Source organism: Rhinatrema bivittatum, chromosome 14 (genome assembly GCF_901001135.1).
Source record: "Rhinatrema bivittatum chromosome 14, aRhiBiv1.1, whole genome shotgun sequence".
NCBI lineage: Eukaryota > Metazoa > Chordata > Amphibia > Gymnophiona > Rhinatrematidae > Rhinatrema > Rhinatrema bivittatum.
Window position 1 is genome coordinate 73,370,330 of NC_042628.1, and position 18,973 is coordinate 73,389,302.

Here is an 18,973-nt window from a genome sequence, read left to right on the forward strand (position 1 = left end):
AAACATACTGGTGCCAGTGTGGCTACTTAAAAAATACACTTACCAACAATCAATTACATATATTTGAACTGTGTACAGTTCCAGCCAGGACCACCTTTCTAAAATGCACAGTGATTGGCAAATTCAACATGCACTAGCCTTTCAGGTGCCTGCTAACAAAAATAATAAACAAACAAGTTCTAGTCACGTGAGTGCTGATCATTACATTACTTTTTTTGTCAAGCTTCCAACTGTTTCCATTTCACATCCCCCCAACCATATTGGTAACATCAATAGATAAGAGCACAGCCAGCCAATAGGAATACATACATACATATTCATTCCTAAGTGACCTTTACTGACCTGGGAAGTGTGAACACTTTGTTTCATTTTCTGTTGGTGTTCGTTAGTTTCCAGTTCCATTTCCCATCCCCCCAACCATCACCTCAGTGGTAACCTTGGTAACATCAATAGATAAGAGGGCAGCCAACCAATAGGAACACATATTCATTCCTAACTGACCTTCAGTGACCTGGAAAGTGTTTATTTGTATCATTTTCAGTTAGTGCGCACTAAATCAAGTTAGTGCGCACTAACACGATTTAACGATTTTTAACGATAAATCGTTAGAATTTCTATTGTATCGTGTTCTATAACGATTTAAGACGATATAAACATTATCGGACGATAATTTTAATCGTTGAAAAACGATTCACATCCCTAATGCTTTCCGAGACTTAATTATCAACACTGGCCCCCACACAGACACCGGAGCCATTGATATTTACACCATTGCTAACCAGACTGGATACACTCATCAGTGCCCTTCCAAGACAACCCGGGCCACTGGTGTCAAAGTGACCCCGAAAGTCCTGATTCCCATTCTGGGATCCTCAGAAGACAAAGGCATGGACTCGAGTCCCTTTCAATATAGATTCTACCGAGGCCTGGTCCATCAGGGCTCTCGGGTCCAAGAGGCCCACATTTCCCCTCGATGCCTTTGGTGCCACCACATCTTCCATCGATGCCATTGACGGATCCATTGGTGCCAATACATCCCAGTGGCATAGCCATGGGTGGGCAGGTGCCCACCCAACTTAGACCCAGGCCCACCCAACTGGCACCGGAACTGCAAGGCTGTCGCGGGATCCCATCCCCGCGACAGCGAACAAGAGAACCCACGCCTTGCGCGCCATCACGGCACACATGGGGAAGCACTGCTGCGGCTGTATGGCCAACCGGTCTTCCTGTTGGGGGGGGGGGGAGCGGAAGCGCCGCGCGCAGCTTCCGCTTTCTCCCCCAGAGCAGGAAGATCAGCTGCCTCTCCTTCTGCCACCCGTTCTCCTGCTATCTTCGGGCCAAACGGCCCGCCGAACTTCCTGTTTGGGGGTGGGGGAGCGGAAGCGCCGCGCACAGCTTCCGCTTTCTCCCCCAAAGCAGGAAGATCAGCTGCCTCTCCTGCTGCCACCGGCCTCCTGCTATCTTCGGGCGTCGGGCGGTATGGCCCGCCGATCTTCCTGCTTGGGGGGAGGGAGGAAGAGGACGTTGTGCGCTGCGCTTCCGCTCCCCCCCCCCCCCCCCCCCGACAGGAAGTTCGGCGGGCAGTACGGCCCGACGCCCGAAGATAGCAGGAGGCCGGTGGCAGCAGGAGAGGCAGCTGATCTTCCTGCTCTGGGGGAGAAAGCGGAAGCTGTGCACGTGCTTGAATGTGTATGTGTGGATGAGAATGGGAGTGTGTGTGGGTGAAAACTGGAGCCTGGGTGTGTATGTGGGTGAGAATGGAAGCTTGAATATGTGGGTGAATGGGAGCTCGAATGTGTGTGTGTGAGTGAGAATGGGAGCCTGGGTTTGTGGGTGGGTGAGAATGGGAGCTTGAATGTGTGTATATATGGGTGAGAATGAGAGCCTGGGTTTGTGTGGGTGGGTGAGAATGGAAGCTTGAATATGTGGCTAAGAATGGGTGCTTGAATGTGTGTGTGTGGGTGAGAATAGGACCTTAAATGTGTATATGTATGGATGAGAATGGGAGCTTGAATATGGGTGGGTGAGACTGGGAGTCTGGGTTTGTGTGTGGGTGAGAATGGGGGCCTGGATGTGCGTCTGTGTGTGCATAAGCCTGGGGAGGGGTGAGAAAGTGAGAACTTGTATGTGTGTCTGCAGAGAATGTGAGCTTGTGGGGGGGTGGGGGGAGAGCATATGAGAGTGACAGCTTGAGTGTGTGAGAGGGAGTCTGTGAGAGAAAGCGTGTATGTGTGTGTGGAAGGGAAGAAGACAGTAATAGAAGAAAGACACTGAAAAGGAATTAGGAAATGAGCTATATGGGAAAAAATGGGAAAAAGAGACCAGGACCAACTGATTAGAAAAATACAAAGATCAGACAACAAAGGTAAAAATATATATCTATATTTTGAGATGTTAGCAATTTAAATATAAGCAACACAACCGCTCTCTCAAAATTTATGGACAGGTAGGAGCCGTGTATAAAATCGTAATAATAAGAAGGCTAAAGTACCATAAATCACCGTGAATTATGTTTGTATCATTAAGTAAACCTCATACTTAGGCGTAGATGTGAATGCTATGCTGCATAATTTGGCATTATTTATCAGTAAAAAAAACAACTAGTAGACCTGCATGCCTACAGCCCACCCATGTTAACCTTGTGCCCACCCAAAAAATCAATTCTGGCTACGCCACTGATACATCCTATAGTACCAACCTTCTTCCCTCCCTCAGGATCTTGACTAGAGACCTTTTCTGACACATGGGAAGTTGTTAACACTGATATATCCATGGAGGACATCTTATCAGAACCATCCTCCAAGCTAGAAATTGGCCTCTTCAAAGCCCCCTCACTGCAAATCTGTCTCATTTATGCCCCTCCTGGATCCATCGAACGGGACCCCTCCCCCTTAATTGAATTCTTATCTGCCAACATAAACATTGAAATCCCTTCCATCATACTAGGAGACTTCAACCTCCATGTCGATGCCACCCCCCTTACCCCTTCTTGTGAGGCATTCCTTACTGCACTCCAAGCTCTAGGCCTTAGACAAATTGTTGCCTCCCCCACGCACCAAGCTGGTCACTCCCTTGACCTTATATTCATCAACCACTGCTTCCTACCATCCCACCCCCCCACCTGCTCCCCTGTACCTTGGTCAGACCACTTCCTCATAAAAGCCCTCCTCCCCCTTAACTTCCCTACTACCCCCACTCCCTCAAACAACACCACCTTCACCTTCAGGAAACCCTGCTCTGGAGATGAACTGGCTCTTGCCATTTCCAACACATCCACTAGCCTTGACTGCTCCAGTCCAGAGACTGCCATCAAATCCTGGCTCAGCATGACTCTTGAAATTGCTGACAAACTATGCCCCATCTCCAGACGTAACATTACCCAACCCACAAAAAATCATCAACCCTGGTACACGACTGAACTAAGATCCCTAAAGAATACCCTCAGGCAGCGTGAGAGAAACTGGCGTAAAGCCCCCTCACCCCAACTCGCCTCAAGTTTCAAAACTACCCTTCACCAATATAGAATAACCACCCTCAAAACAAAAAGAGACTACTTTTCAGCTAAGATCCACCAATACATGTACAACCCGAAAGCCCTTTTCAATTATGTTGCCAACCTCACCAAATCCTCTCAGCCCACTATCCCTGAGAATGATGCCTCCACTAAGAGCGAAGAAATCGCCCAGTATTTCCTCACAAAAATCACCAACATCCTCCGCAGATTTCAACACCCTTCTCCATCCACCTCCCCTTCCCCCTCCCTCCAACCTTCCCCCACTTCACCCACCCTCCAAACCCTTGACCTGACTTCCGCTAAAGAAGTGGAATCTATTCTCAGAAAACTTAAACCAGCTTCCCACCCTTCAGACACCATTCCCACAAAATCCCTCCTCTCCATCCCGAACACTATATCCAAACCCATCGCAGACATCATAAACTCCTCCCTCTCTTCAGGCTCTGTCCCAGATGCTCTTAAACAAGCTATTGTCAAGCCCCTCCTAAAAAAACCAACACTAGACCCTAAAGACCCCGCTAACTTCCGCCCTATCTCTAACCTGCCCTTCCTATCCAAAATTATGGAAAAGATTGTAAACATCCAACTTACAGAATATCTAGAAAGCAACAACATTCTGCATCCAGCCCAATACGGCTTCCGTAAATACCTCAATACAGAAACCCTCCTGCTCTCCCTCACGGACCACTTACTCATAGGCATGGACCGAGGCAACTGTTACCTCCTCGCCCTACTCGACATCTCAGCTGCCTTTGATACCATCAACCATAACCTCCTCATCAACCGGCTATCCGAAATAGGCATCTCAGGCCTAGCCCTACTATGGTTTAAATCCTACTTATCTAACAGAAAGTTCTCCGTCAAGATAGGAAACGCCAACTCCACACTCTATCCCTTGTCTCAAGGTGTCCCACAAGGCTCCTCCCTCTCCTCCACCCTTTTCAACATTTATCTCACACCTCTATGTCAGCTCCTCACAGACCTCGGCCTCAAATTCTACCTCTATGCAGATGACGTTCAAATCGTCATTCCCATTCACAACTCTCTCTCAGATGCCCTTGCCTTCTGGAACACATGTCTTGCCAACATCAATGACTTCCTCACCAACATCCACCTCGCTCTAAACTCCTCCAAAACAGAGCTGCTCCTTATCTCTCCTCACCTCCCTCCCAAACCACCGATCTCCAACGATCCAGCTTTCAACGTCATAACACCCCAACCCACAGTAAGAGACCTTGGGGTTATCATAGATCAACAACTCAATCTCAAAAAACAGATCAACTCCATCCTCAAAGAAGGTTTCTTCAAGCTTCACATCCTGAAGAAACTCAGACCCCTCCTCCACTATCATGACTTCCGCACCGTCGTCCAAGCCACCCTTTCCTCAAAGCTGGACTACTGTAATGCCCTCTTCCTTGGCCTACCCTCCTCCACCACCAAGCCCTTACAAATGCTCCAGAATGCCATCGCCAGGGTCATCACCAACTCAAGGAAAGCTGATCACATTACCCCAATACTCAAAGAACTCCACTGGCTCCCCATCGCATCCCGAATTCTCTTCAAAATTCTAACCATAGTGCACAAGTCCATCCACTCGCACAATTCCAATTGGTTGGATGAACCCTTTCGTCCTATACGCACTGAACGACCCACTCGCACTGTCAACAAAGGCACCCTCTCCATTCCCCCTTTGAAAAAAGCCCACCTCTCCTCTACTAGGGACCGTGCACTATCCATTGCAGGCCCTAAACAATGGAACACCCTCCCTACCACTCTCAGGCTAGAGCCATGTTACGCCAAGTTCAGAAAAAAACTTAAAACATGGCTCTTCCGACAAGCCTACCCCGATTAAGTACACCGACTTCTGCAAGTATCTTGCCTACGCCTTGTATATTCCTGTAAATAGTCCGTTGCAGTTTTTATTTATTGCTTTAATTCCTCCACCTCCTGCTCTTTGTATACTCCTCCTTGTTCGCCCTCCCTGTTCTTTGTAATTTCTACCTTTAAAGTTACATTGTAAACCGGTATGATGTATGCATACTAATACCGGTATATAAAAGTTTTTAAATAAAATAAATAAATCCCCTCTGGAAGAAAGGAGAAAATCTCTCCTTTGCTAATTTTGTAAGGGAGATGTCAGAGACTATCCCCTTTGACCTAATTACAGAGGACGACACATGACACAAAACATTGGAAGTTCTCCAATTTGTTGATGCTTTGAAAAGTTATGGCTATCCCTGTCCATGGAGTGCTAGTGGATCTCCAGCATCATCTGTGGGAACATCCTTGTACTGTCCAGCCAGTGAATAAGAGGACAGATGCAACTTATCTGGTCCAGCATATTCCTAGATTCCAAAAGCCACAATTACCCCATCAGTTGGTGGTAGTTGAGTCTGCACCGAAGAAGGCCAGAAGACTGCGACCTCACTCTTCAATACCTCTTGGCAAAGACCAAACATTTCTTGCTATTTGGGTTGCAAGATGTTTCTGTAACCCAAATATCTCTGTTAGTGTCATGCATAGCTGCATCCCAACTTTACATGACATAGTATCAAAGGAATCTCTGGAAGCAGGTTCAGGGAATAGCTGACTCTCTCTTCTACCCCCCCCAACAACAGCACGATAGTCTCAACGCCATACTACAGAAAGGCCTTGAGGCTGGGAAACATGAGCTTCGTGCTGCTTACAACTCCTTTTGAAACAGCTTCTCGCTTGTCAGCAATGGGAATAAGCACCAGGAAAGCATCTGAGTTGAGACCTGAAGTCCAAGACAAACTTGCTGATTTGCCATGTACCGGTGAAAACCTATGCAGTGGCTCCACTAAAAGACCATAATGAGACCCTCTGGCAATTATCCACAGTTACTACAGAGGCCCCTTCCACTGCAAGAAAATCCACCAGAAGGGACCCAATACTATTTATCGCCCACACAGATGATACCCACCTACATCTCGTGTGAGGCCAACCAGGCCGTCTCAGAGCAGAGCACATCCTCTTCAGCCCCTCCAGGCCTCAGCCACTACCGCAAACAGGCCAAGCTTCTGGATTTTGAGACCTAGCCAGAGAATAGCAACTGCTCCACAACTCCAGATTCGGATTTGCCAGTAGGAGGTCAAATTCACCACTTCTCAACCAACTGGCTCAACATTACCACAGACCAATGGGTTATATCCATCATACCCCAATGATACCATCTAAACTTCCTCAGGGTACCCCCGGACTCACCACCCAATCCACTGTGGATGCAAAAAGATCACACAAGTCTTCTAGAGTCAAAACTGTCCACCCTTCTGGGTGCCAGGGCTGTGGAACCTGTTTCCCAGGCACAGCAGGGCAGAGGATTCTACTCCTGCTAATTTCTCATTCCAAAGAAATCAGGTGGCCTCTGCCTGCCCACCCCCCCCCCCCCCCCCCCCCCCCCAAAAAAATCTTAGACCTCTGCAATCTTAAAGTTCTACGAAAAAAAAAATTCAGGATGGTGTCCTTGGGCACCATGGTTCCCCCTTCTGCAAAAAAGGAGATTGGCTTTGTTCTCTGGATCTTCAAGACGCTTATGCTCACATTCCAATATTTCCACATCACTGCAAGTACCTGTGTTTTCTAGTGGGACATCAACACTTTCAGTAGCGGGTCCTACCTTTCGGACTTGCCTCGGCACCCTGTGTATTTACAAAGTGCCTAGCAGTGGCTGCAACCCATCTCGCAAGAAAAGCATACACATCTTTCCATACCTGGACGATTGGCTCATCAAGAACCAATTCAAGCAAGGAGCTCTCAAGCTCACTATCAGTCTACTACACTCTGGGATTTCTCAAACTACCAAAAATCCTTTCCTCTCTCTCATTCTCTTATGATTAGGGGGCATGAAGAGTAGGAGGATATGCATATCTGGTTATCCTAATTCAATTTAAAAAAGTAAAAATAAGATGTGAGGTCTTACTTTAGATCTTGTCACAGTTGGGTACTGGATTTTTCTAGTGCTGCACTATGCCTAACTAGTGCTGTTGTCATGCTGAAAAGGGGAAACCAACCAACAAGCAGGGATGGGATTGGTGGGTAGCAGTACTAAGGCAAGGCAAGTTTCTCCATAGCTGATTTTATTCTGTTGCCAAAAGACAAGTAAGTAGACTTTCTTAAACAGGCTTAAATCGGCCATCACCAGTGGAGTTGCAAGTGGACGGAGGCCTTGTGAAGCAAATACTTAAACCAACTTGGCTACTTAAGCTACCTTTCCAGCAGGGGCCAAGGAGACTACTGCATAATTTTATTTTTTTGTATTTATTAGCTGCTGAATCCATAGGCCCTAGCTCCCAGCCAAGAGAAAACACTCCTAAAATAGTGAAAGGTCAACCCCCTAAAACAGTTAACATTTCAGAAACAAACATCTAAGCTGCTGCCAGTGCAATTACTCCAAAAAGCAGGATGGCTAAGTTTAACTGTCCCTGCAAAAACGCTTCCCGAGAGGCTGCCTTTAATAATGACTTACCGAAAAAATGTTGGGATAGGTATTAAGATGCAATTTTTCTGGTAAATTGTTCTAAATAGGTGGTGCAATTACTGAACCAAATTATTTCCTTTGCCTTGGTGCGGTGAGCATCCTACACGGATGGAATATCAAGCAAACCCTTCGCAGAGGAGCATAGAGCATGCGTGAGATTGTAGAACCGCACCATCCCATTCAGCCAGGGTAGTGAAGTTAGGCTGAGGCATTTGAACCAAAAAGCCAGTTTTAGAAGTAATGCGATATTGCAAGTACAGCTCAGCCTGGTCTGATGTGGTGTCTCGGCCTTGTTCCAGTAATGAGCCTAACTGTAGTATCCTAGAGCAAACTAATTACCCTCAGCTCACAGCAATCTTACCCCCTAACTAAATGCATTTACAGTAATCTGTGATTGGGCTACTGCTCTAACGTCTGAATTGTCCAAAAGGGATTTGAGGCTTTTGCACGGCCTTAACTTGAAAAATCACCACAAGGCCTATGGAAAGATGAGCATAGCAGACTTATATAGCAAAATGAGGCCATATGTGTGCTATGAAAAATAATCTTCTCGTCTGGAGCCTTCAGCAATTTCCAATGCAAATATTTTTAATTGACTTCAACTAAAGTGAAATGCATTTGTTAAACAAAACTCTGGCTTGTGAACAGGAACTGTCTTTTGGCAAGACTGCATTGGGAGGAACGCGCTTAATAGTAATCCTGGTGCTAAAGGCAGTAGCAGTTATAACTTAATCTTATTAAAAAAAAAAAAAAGTTTCACTTTGCTTAAAGTCAACTAAATCATTTGCATTGGAAATTGCTGAAGGCACTTCCTGGCAGTTTAGTTTCCCACTGCACTTATGGCCTCTTTCTTAATGTGAAAAAAACATTCTGTAGAACTGTCTTGAAGTGAGGTTGAAAAGGAAGGTTGCTTTCATTTAATAATCCCAAACTTCTTTCTACAGGCAGCACACCATTATCCACCGCACATAAAGCAGGAATACGCCTTCTCAAAAGTGAGGGCTCGATGCCAATCTGCTGTTAGCAAGGTTTAGAAAGAGCTTATTGTGATTAAGCTGTTGACAAACTCCAGCTAGGCCAATGGAAATCAATTCATTCATTTTTAGATGGCATCCATCTCAGCCTATGTCTAAACTGTTTCCCGCCCCAGCCCTGCCAGCAGCTTCCATAAAGTTTAAACCCTGAAGGACAGTAGGGGGGATAGTATGTGATGAACCAGTTTAAATCTCCGCTTGTCCAAACCAGCCTCCCCTCCATCCTCCATCCTGCATGAGATGCTACGGTCTCTCAGCTGCTGAAGCATTGGGTGGTCAATGGATCAAAGCCAGCAGTGATGTCTCAAAATACCCCCTGATCCAATCCCTTCCTCACTCCATAGAACTTGAATAATAAAAGTTTAGATGGTCAAAGTCTTTTGAAATCTGAACTGAAATTGATGTAATAACTGACTCGTGCATGTCACAGAGCTGCTTTAGAACCAAGGTTTAAATGATGTTGGTCACTAAAGCGAGGAAAGAAATTGGGCAAGAGTTGGCTAATTAATCCACTTTGACATGTCTGCAAGATAGACTATAAGTCAAATAAATAAAGGACAATGAAGCAAGACCAAGTGCCCTTTTTTTTTTTTTTTTTAAATGTCTCATAATATCCTACTTCAAGACAGGAACAAAGTGCATATTCTATATTGACCAGTGTGGTAAAAAAAAATGGAGCAATAGTAGCCTTTAATGACAAAATTGCCTAGATTCAAAGCATAAAATGTTGAGTAAGAAGATAACATAAACCTCAACTACCGCCACAGTCAAAGGTGGCCCCTTTCACCTCCAATGTCACTGCTGGCTAACATGCAAGCCACGATTGAAGTCCCACCCTCCATCAGTACTGCCTCTGCTATGTTTTAATCCTGCCTCCTCAAAACACCCCCCCCCCCCCCCCCCCCACAAACACACACACACACCCCCCCTGTGAATGCATTTCAGGTAGTTCCTGTCCATCAGAAGCGTGTTTGGGTAGGCTCCGTGCCCCTGCATAAAAACATGTGTGGTGTTTGGAGAGCAAGGTCCAGTCCGTGTGCTGCTGAGAGAGAAAGAGGAGGCCTGGAGCTGCCACTGCTAATGATGAATGCTGCTGCACTGTGTGTGTGTGTGTGTATCTGTGTGTGTGTGAGAGAGTGGAGGGGCATGGTAGGCAGGGGATGGGGATACTGCTGCAGCTCTTCAAGGCTCCCCCATTCTGTCAATATGAATAAATTAGTAAATTAGGATCTTAATGTGGCAAAGCATGCAGGACGCAGCCCCATGCTAGTGCAACCTCTCCTTAAATAACTGTGCTGGAGCCATTTTACCTCTTTCCTTCACCTATCACTTTGGTCCAGGTCCCTAGCACTATCTCCCAATCTGTCTCCAGTGTTTCTCAACCGCACCCCCAAGCAATTAGTCACCCTCCTCCCCACAATCAACCCTAGCAAGCAGGCTTGATGCACCCCATAGACTCCAGTGAGCCACTCCTCCCCCTCCACTTACTGTCGGGCCGATTCAGTAAAGTGCGCGGAAGAGCAGGCGAACAGGCCACTTGCCTGTGCGTGCGATTCTGTATTTAAATGAGGCCCAGCGGTAGAAACGGGCAAAAGGAGGCACTAGGGACACTAGCGCGTCCCTAGCGCCTCCTTTTGCACCGGAGCGGTGGCTGTCAGCGGGTTTGACAGCCGACGCTCAATTTTGCCAGCGTCAGTTCTCGAGCCCGCTGACAGCCACGAGCTAGGAAACCGGACGCCGGCAAAACTGAGCGTCCGGTTTTCGACCCAACACCCGCCGGCCCATTTAAAATTTTTTTTTCTTTTTTTATCCTTCGGGACCTCCGACTTAATATCGCTATGATATTAAGTCGGAGGGTGCACAGAAAAGCAGTTTTTACTGCTTTTCTGTGCACTTTCCCGGTGCCAGCAGAAACTAGCGTCTACCTTTGGGCAGGCGCTAATTTCTTAAAGTAAAATGTGCGGCTTGGCTGCTCATTTTACTTACTGAATCGCGCGGGAATACCTAATAGGGCCATCAACACGCATTTGCATGTTGAGGGCGCTATTAGGTTCGGCGGGTTGGATGCGCATTTTCGGCCCCTTACTGAATAAGAGGTAAGGGAAAACAGGCGTCCAATCAAGGGTATCGGCCTGTGTGTGAGAAGAGACTGCCACTCCAGAAACAGAAGAGGTCTTTCATTAGCCAATGCATGTCTTTTAGTAAGTCTGAGGACCATGGCGCTCGAATTCCTGGGTTAGACCTGTGCTCCTAAGTAGCTTGGGAATTTGGGGTGTGCGTGGCTCAAACTTAGTGAGAGCTGCACGAAAAGCCCAGCTGCCCTGATCAAGCAATGGACTAAGTTCATATAGATATGAGCTGTGCTTCCTTCATTAGGTCAGTGAAGAAATAGGACTGAGTTTTAAGTAGTACAGAGCTTTTATGATTTCTACACTGCATTTTTTGTTTTGCCATTGTAGTATGTAAGACGGTCATGCCAATGAAGTCATCTGACTGGGTATGTCTCTACTACCCTTTTACGTGGAACAGTATTCCTATACTATCAAGATGCCTTGAGATAAAGGTGTCTCTGGTTTTATGGGGCAAGTCCATCTACAAATAAAGCTTTAATGGGGAAAAAAATCAGCTCCTTATTACCTGCATGTGCTGATTATATACTCCACCCTTTTTGAATTTACCCAGCCAATCACCTTCCAGGACCTTGCGAATAGGCGTAGCCCTGATCAAGCTGCAGGCGTCTAACCAGACCTATTCATCTATAGCAGCAACACATGAGGACTTCAACCCTGTTCTGTTTGCTCACATAGTGGGCCCCCCCCCCCCAGCGGCGGTCTTATAGTGCATGCTGGGAAATGTGGTTGAAAGGTGAGGGCTGACCTCTTCTGCCTTCTAACAGGTGGAGGCGCATGAAAGGTTGGTGGGAAATGCAAGAGTAGCTCTCAAAACAAGTTTCTCACAGGACAGCAGGATGTTAGTCCTCACATATGGGTGACATCATCAGGATGGAGCCCAATCACGGAATGCTTTTGTCAAAGTTTCTAGAACTTTGGCACCTACTGGGCATGCCCAGCATGGCACTAACCCTGCATCCAGCAGGGGGGTCTCCCTTCAGTCTCTTTTTTTTTTTTTTTCTGCGCAGCTGTAGCCACACAGATTTTTGGAGCTCTTCACAGATTCCTGACAGGAATTTTCTCCTCAGGAAATTTTGTTTCAAAACTTGCAAAAGTTTATACCTCCTAGGGGTCTCCCTTCTCCGTCATCGATTTCCGCATCCATACGGTAAGTTTGACCCATTTTTCGGTCTGTTCCCGGCGGGGACTGCTGTGGGCCTTAGCGGCATCAACTGCGACTGGCCTAAATTTTTCAACGGCCATGATGACGGGTTTTCTTCGGTGCCCTGACTGTCCCAGAACTATGTTAATCATGGACCCTCATTTTGTCTGTGTATTATGTCTCGGACCATCATACAACATGGGGACATGTACCAATTGTGCCCAGATGACTCCGAAGGGCCATCGGGCACATTTGGAGAAAATGGCGCTTTTATTTCAGCGTCCGTCTCCACAGATGCCATCGACTCCGTCCCCGGCAAAGCGTCATCGCTCCGATGCCGAGGAGTCCTGATCAATGTCTCAATCTTCGGCATCCCCGTCATCCTTGCCAGGGTCCGGAAAAACTGAGCACCATGAGAAGCACCGGCACAAGCATCGGAGGCTGGTGCCTTCAACTTCCGGAGCACCGGTGGCGTCATAGAGTCTCAAGCCACCGAAGAAGAAGACCCGAGCTGAGGTGCATAGATTTGTCTTCTAACCCGGATGCACCAAGACATCCCTTGCCCTCAGTGGGTGCAGCCGCCGAGTCTCCACCGAGACCGGTGGACCCTCTGGCGTTGCCCGCCATGCCTCCCACTCCAGATCTGGGGCTCACCACCCCAGCGTTCTAAGAGGAATTGCACCGAATGGTGCAAGAGGCAGTGGTCCAGGCTGTCCAAAGCCTCCCAGGACCACCAGCACCTGTGCCCGTGCCGGAACTGGCACTGATGCTACTCCCTCTCCTCAATAGGCTTGATCTGCTTATCGGTGCCCTGCCGGGGGCACCGAGGAAATCACCGATCCCCATGGCTCCATCGACGCCCATTCCGCTCTCGGGGGAAGAGGAAGCATTGAGGCTGGAGCCTGTTCTGGGGCCTTCGGGAGTACCCGCACTGAGGAGACCGGTGAAGTCCCTGATGCCATTGGTGCCACTTTGCCCGGCACCAATACCAGATCTAGATTTATCTGTGCAAAGGCCGGGACCATCGATGCCGGCACCAATACCTTTGATGCCAAGACCTCCTCCAGCTGGAGGGGGTCCATGTCTTCCACGCCGACCACCGATGGATGCAGGGGATCAGCCATATGATCCATGGACGGATGATACATCTGATTCCCAAAACTCAGCTGAGGTCCCGTCTGAGCCGTCACCTCTGGAAGAAAGGCACAAGTCTCCACCGGAAGACCTCTCCTTTATTAGCTTCATCAAGGAGAGGGCGGAGACCATTCCCTTCACGCTGCAGCTGAAGGAGGACTCCAGACATAAAATGCTGGAGCTACTTCAGTTCCTGAATCCTCCAATGGAAATCATGTCCATCCCCGTCCATGAAATTCTGCAGGATTTGATGCGGCGGAACTGGGAGCATCCTGGACGGTTCCTCCCGTGAATCGCAAGACAGATGCGATCTATCTAGTGCAGCCATTCCCGGGCTTCCAAAAAAATGCATTTGGCACATCAGTCAGTGGTGGTGGAGTCCGCCCAGAAGAGGGCCAAGCATCCAAAGCCTCATTCTTCAGCATCACCCGGGAAGGAGCAGAAGTTCCTTGACGCTTTAGAGTGCAGAGTGTTCCACGGAGCCATGCTCATCTCACGTATTGCGTCGTATTGATTATATATGACACAGTACAATCGGAACCTCTTTAAACAACTGCAGGACTTTGGTGAGTCCCTCCCAGAGCAGCTTCAAGATCAGCTGAACTCTATCATTAACAAAGGCTTCGACGCTGGAAAACATGAAGTCAGATCAGTGTATGATGTCTTCGATACGGCTTCCCGATTGTCAGCAGCCAGCATCAGTGCTCGCCGTTAGGCTTGGCTGAAGTCCTCTGATCTCCGCCCGGAGGTGCAAGATCGTTTGGCTGACCTCCCCTGAACAGGGGATAACCTCTTTGGTGAAGAGATCCAGGAGATGGTGGCCCAGCTGAAGGACCACAACGAAACCCTCCGTCAGCTCTCAGCCACTCATGCTGAGTTTTCGACTTCCTCCAAACGGCCATTTAGACAGGAGATGAAACGACCAGCATACAAAGCCCGCAGATGATATCCCCCTTCGGCACGGGCTCATCCGTCTTGCCCATTCCAAAAGTTGACACCACGCCAGCCACAGATTCAGAAAGCCCAACCTCCTGCCCAGCCTAGTCTGGCTGCGGGATTTAGACGTCTAGCTCGGAAGCGAAGATCATCCCCCTCTGCCATATCTGCCTGTCGGCGGCCGGCTCTGCCACTTCACCACCATGTGGCTAAAAGTCACCACTGACCGGTGGGTGCAGTCTGTTGTAGCTCAAGGTTACCATCTCAACTTCCTCTCCGTCCCATCGGACATTCCACCTCGGCCGGGGTGGACCTCCTCCAACCACAATCATCAGCTGCAGCAGGAAGTAACTTCCCTTCTGCAAGCAACTGCCATAGAACCGGTTCCTCTTTCCCAGAAGGGACACGGATTCTACTCCCGATACTTTTTAATCCCAAAAAAGACGGGAGGCTTTCGCCCAATATTAGACCTTCGGGCCCTAAACAAAAATCTTTGGAAAGAGAAGTTTTGGATGGTAACCTTGGGCTCCTTACTCCCACTTCTCCTGCAGGAGGATTGGCTTGATCTCTGGACCTGAAAGACGCATACATGCACATCGCAATTACCCCGTCTCACAGAAAGTACCTCTGATTCCTGGTCGGAGACCAACATTTCCAGTACAGAGTACTTCCATTCGGCCTTGCATCAGCCCCTCGTGTCTTCACAAAATGCCTAACAGTGATAGCCGCATACTTAAGAAGGCTGGGCACTCACATCTATCTTTATCTGGACGACTGGTTGTTGAGAGCTCAGTCACTGGAAGGAATTCTACACTCCCTCCATCTTACAGTGCGGCTACTACTATCATTGGGATTTCTAATCAATTATCAGAAGTCTCATCTAATTCAGTCTGTTCCTCTCCTTTATCGGAGCGGATCTCGACACGATCCAAGCAAAGGCTTTTCTTCCCAGGGACCGAGCTCACATGCTGGCATTGCTGGCGCATGCTATACAATCTCGCCAAACCACAACGGCTCGTCATATCCTAGTCTTGCTAGGACATATGGTGTCCTCAGTCCATGTTGCCCCAATGGCTTGTCTGGCCATGAGAGTAATGCAGTGGACATTAAAGTCCCAGTGGTCACAAGCAAATCATCCAATGTCCAACATTGTCCACATCACCAGGCGGCTTCAACCTCTCACTGGCGTGGTGGATCCAGGAGTCCCAGCTGCTTCAAGGTCTATACCATTTCAACTCCAAAACCTCAAATAATCTTAATGACCGATGCTTCCACTCTAGATTGGGGAGCGCATGTCAACCACCTGCAGACTCTGAATCTGGTCAGCAGAGGAGTCGCAACATCAAATAAATTATCTGGAGCTCTGAGCGATCAGATATGCTCTCTCCGCATTTTGGGATTGTTTGTCCAACAAAACAATCCTGATCCAGACGGACAACCAGGTAGCGATGTGGTTCTGTCAACAAGCAGGGAGGAACCGGGTCCTACCTCCTATGTCAGGAGGTAGCACAAATTTGGGCTTTTGTTCTTTCTCAGGTCATGCTTCTGAGAGCGACCTACCTGGTGGGTGTGGACAGTGTTCTAGCGGACAATCTCAGCCAAGAGTTTTAGCCCCACGAGTGGTCCCTCAACCCTGTAGTGGCAGACTGGATATTTCGGAAGTAGGGATATCCGAGCATCGACCTCTTTGCGTCGCCTCACAATCACAAGGTAGACAACTTCTGCTCCCTACATCGCAGTTGCCAAGTTCCACCACGGGATGCGTTTGCCCGGTCCTGGGCGAAGGGCCTCCTTTATGCCTACCCACCACTTCATCTCATCAGCGAGACTCTTGTGAAGCTACGCACAGACAAGGGCCTAATGATTCTCATTGCCCCCTACTGGCCATGACAGGCATGGTTTCCCATCCTTCGGGACCTCTCAGTGCGTCCGCAGATTCGCCTAGGCATGGATCGTCCTGATATCACAAAGGAACGGACAATTGCGCCATCCCAACCTTCACGCATTGTCACTAACAGCTTGGATGTTGAAAGGTTAATTCTGCAGCCGCTCAACCTCTCGGACTCTGTATCCCAGGTCCTAGTAGGTTCACAAAAGCCTTCCACTAGAAGATCTTATCATTCTAAATGGAAAAGATTTTCGTTGTGGTGCACTTCAAAGGCTTTAGACCCTTTTACCTGCCCCATGACTCAGTTTTTAGAATACCTCAGGCATCTCTCTGAGTCGGGTTTACAAACCTCCTCCATCGAGGTGCATGTCAGTGCGGTAGCCGCCTTCCATAGCGGTGCAGGGGATGTTTCTATTTCAGCGCAGCCCCTGGTAATGCGCTTTATAAAGGGCTTGCTTCACCTCAAACCTCCTCTCCGTCCCCCGGCCCCTGCTTGGGACCTTAATGTGGTATTGGCACAACTCATGAAACCTCCGTTTGAGCCTCTGCATTCCTGCGAGTTGTGGCATCTTTCTTGGAAGGGCCTATTCCTTCTCGCGCTAACGTCTGCTCGCAGGATCAGTGAGCTACAGGTGCTGGTTACATACCCACCTTACACGAAATTTCTTCATGATCGGGTAGTACCTTCGCACTCATCCTAAATTTCTACCAAAAATGGTATCTGAGTTTCGTTTAAATCAATCCATAGTTCTGCCTACTTTCTTTCCAAAACCCCACTCACTTCCTGGTGAGCAGGCTCTACATTCCTTGGATTGTAAACGTGCACTAGCATTTTATTTGGAACGCACTGCAGGCCATAGGAAGTCCACCCAGCTCTTTGTTTCCTTTGATAAGCTTAAGCTGGGTATCCCAGTAGGAAAGCAGACCCTGTCCTCCTAGCTGGTGGACTGTATTTCCTTCTGCTACCAACAACCAGGCCTTCCGCTCCAGGGACACATTAAAGCGCACTCCATTAGAGCAATGGCAGCGTTGGTAGCACACCTTCGTTCTGTACCTCTTACGGATACCTGCAAAGCTGCAATGTGGAGTTTTCTCCATACTTTTGCAGCCCATTATTGCCTGGACGAAGCTGGCACACAAGATTCTAGGGGTGTGCATTCATTTTGAACGCATATGTAAAACGTAACTTTTTTTTTTTTAACTTAAAAAAGTGATGAGGCGCAACGATCGCGATTTCCAACTTATTCAACATAGCTATGTTGAATACGTCGAACCTAAATAAACACTTAAACCCCCCACCCTCCTGATCCCCCAAGACTTACCAAAACTCCCTGGTGGTCCAGCGGGGAGTCAGGAAGCCATTCCTGTATTCCTTTGCGAGGAGCATGTGACGTTGGCGTTACGTCGGAGTGACGCGGACGTCACGTGATTCACCGCGCCTCCGCTCCGGGACCCCTGTTGGACCCAACCGGAACTTTTGGCCAGCTTGGGGGGGCCTCCTGACCCTCCTGACCCCCCGAGGCGCCGGAACCCTCGCTGAACGACCTCCTGCAGTCGATCTCCTGCCGGCGCCATTTTCCGTACGAAAACGATTCGCGGCGGGAAATCGCTCCCTGACCCCCGCTGGACCTCCAGGAACTTTTGGCCAGCTTGTGGGGGGCCTCCTGACCCCCACGAGACTTGCCAAAAGTCCAGCGGGGGTCCGGAAGGACCTCCTGCCGTCCAATCGTGTTCGTCTATGGCCGCCGCCATTTTTCGGCGCCATTTTGGAAAATGGCGCCGGCTGAAGACAACAAGATTCAGGAGCAGGAGCCCGTTCCGGACCGCTGCCGTTCCGGACCGCCGCTGGCCCCGCAGGTTATTTAAGTCATTTGGGGGGGGTTCGGGAGGGTGGGGGATTTAATTTAAAGGGTCGGGGGTGGGTTTTAGGGGGTTTTAATGTGCCGGTTTTGCGATTTTTAGATTTTTCACGATTTTTCACGATATTTTACCCCCCCAAACGGCAACAATACGATTCCCTCCCCCTCCCAGCCGAAATCGATCGTTAAGACGATCGAGGACACGATTCACATCCCTAGCGTGCAGTGCTACCAGCTTTTCAATGGGGTATATAGCCCACAGTAAGACACTTTATAGCCCAAGTAACCTGGGGAAACAGTCGAAAAATAGCCCAATCTTCAAAAGATAAAATAAAGGTTAATGTAATTTGGTATTTTCAACGATTGTTTTCTTTTTGATGTAGTAAAACATACAGACTTGTAGTGTATTAACAGTATGGTACCAGGTGCATATACAAAAGTGCATCAAGCAGTTTTATATCTGCACCTGTTGCCATGGACTGCCCTTCTGGAGGAGGTGGTGAAGATAAAAGCGGTGAAAGGTTTCAAAGGGGCCTGGGATAAACACTGTGAATCCCTAAAGGCTGGAGCTTGGAAAGGAAGAAAAGAGTGCATGGGGGTAACTTGCTGGCGTGGCGGTTACTACCCTTAACCAATAAGTCTGAAGCTTTTGATGCAACTCCAACATTGCTCTCTGCTTCAACGGCAAGAGGTAACAGGGAATTGGACTCAGACAGCAACCAACAAGGGCCTTAACTTTGATGATTTGGGAAACTAAGTAAAGGGGTGACCTGTATGCCACAGCAGATGCTACCATAAGCTTGCTGGGCAAACTGGATGGTCCATTTGGACCTTTTC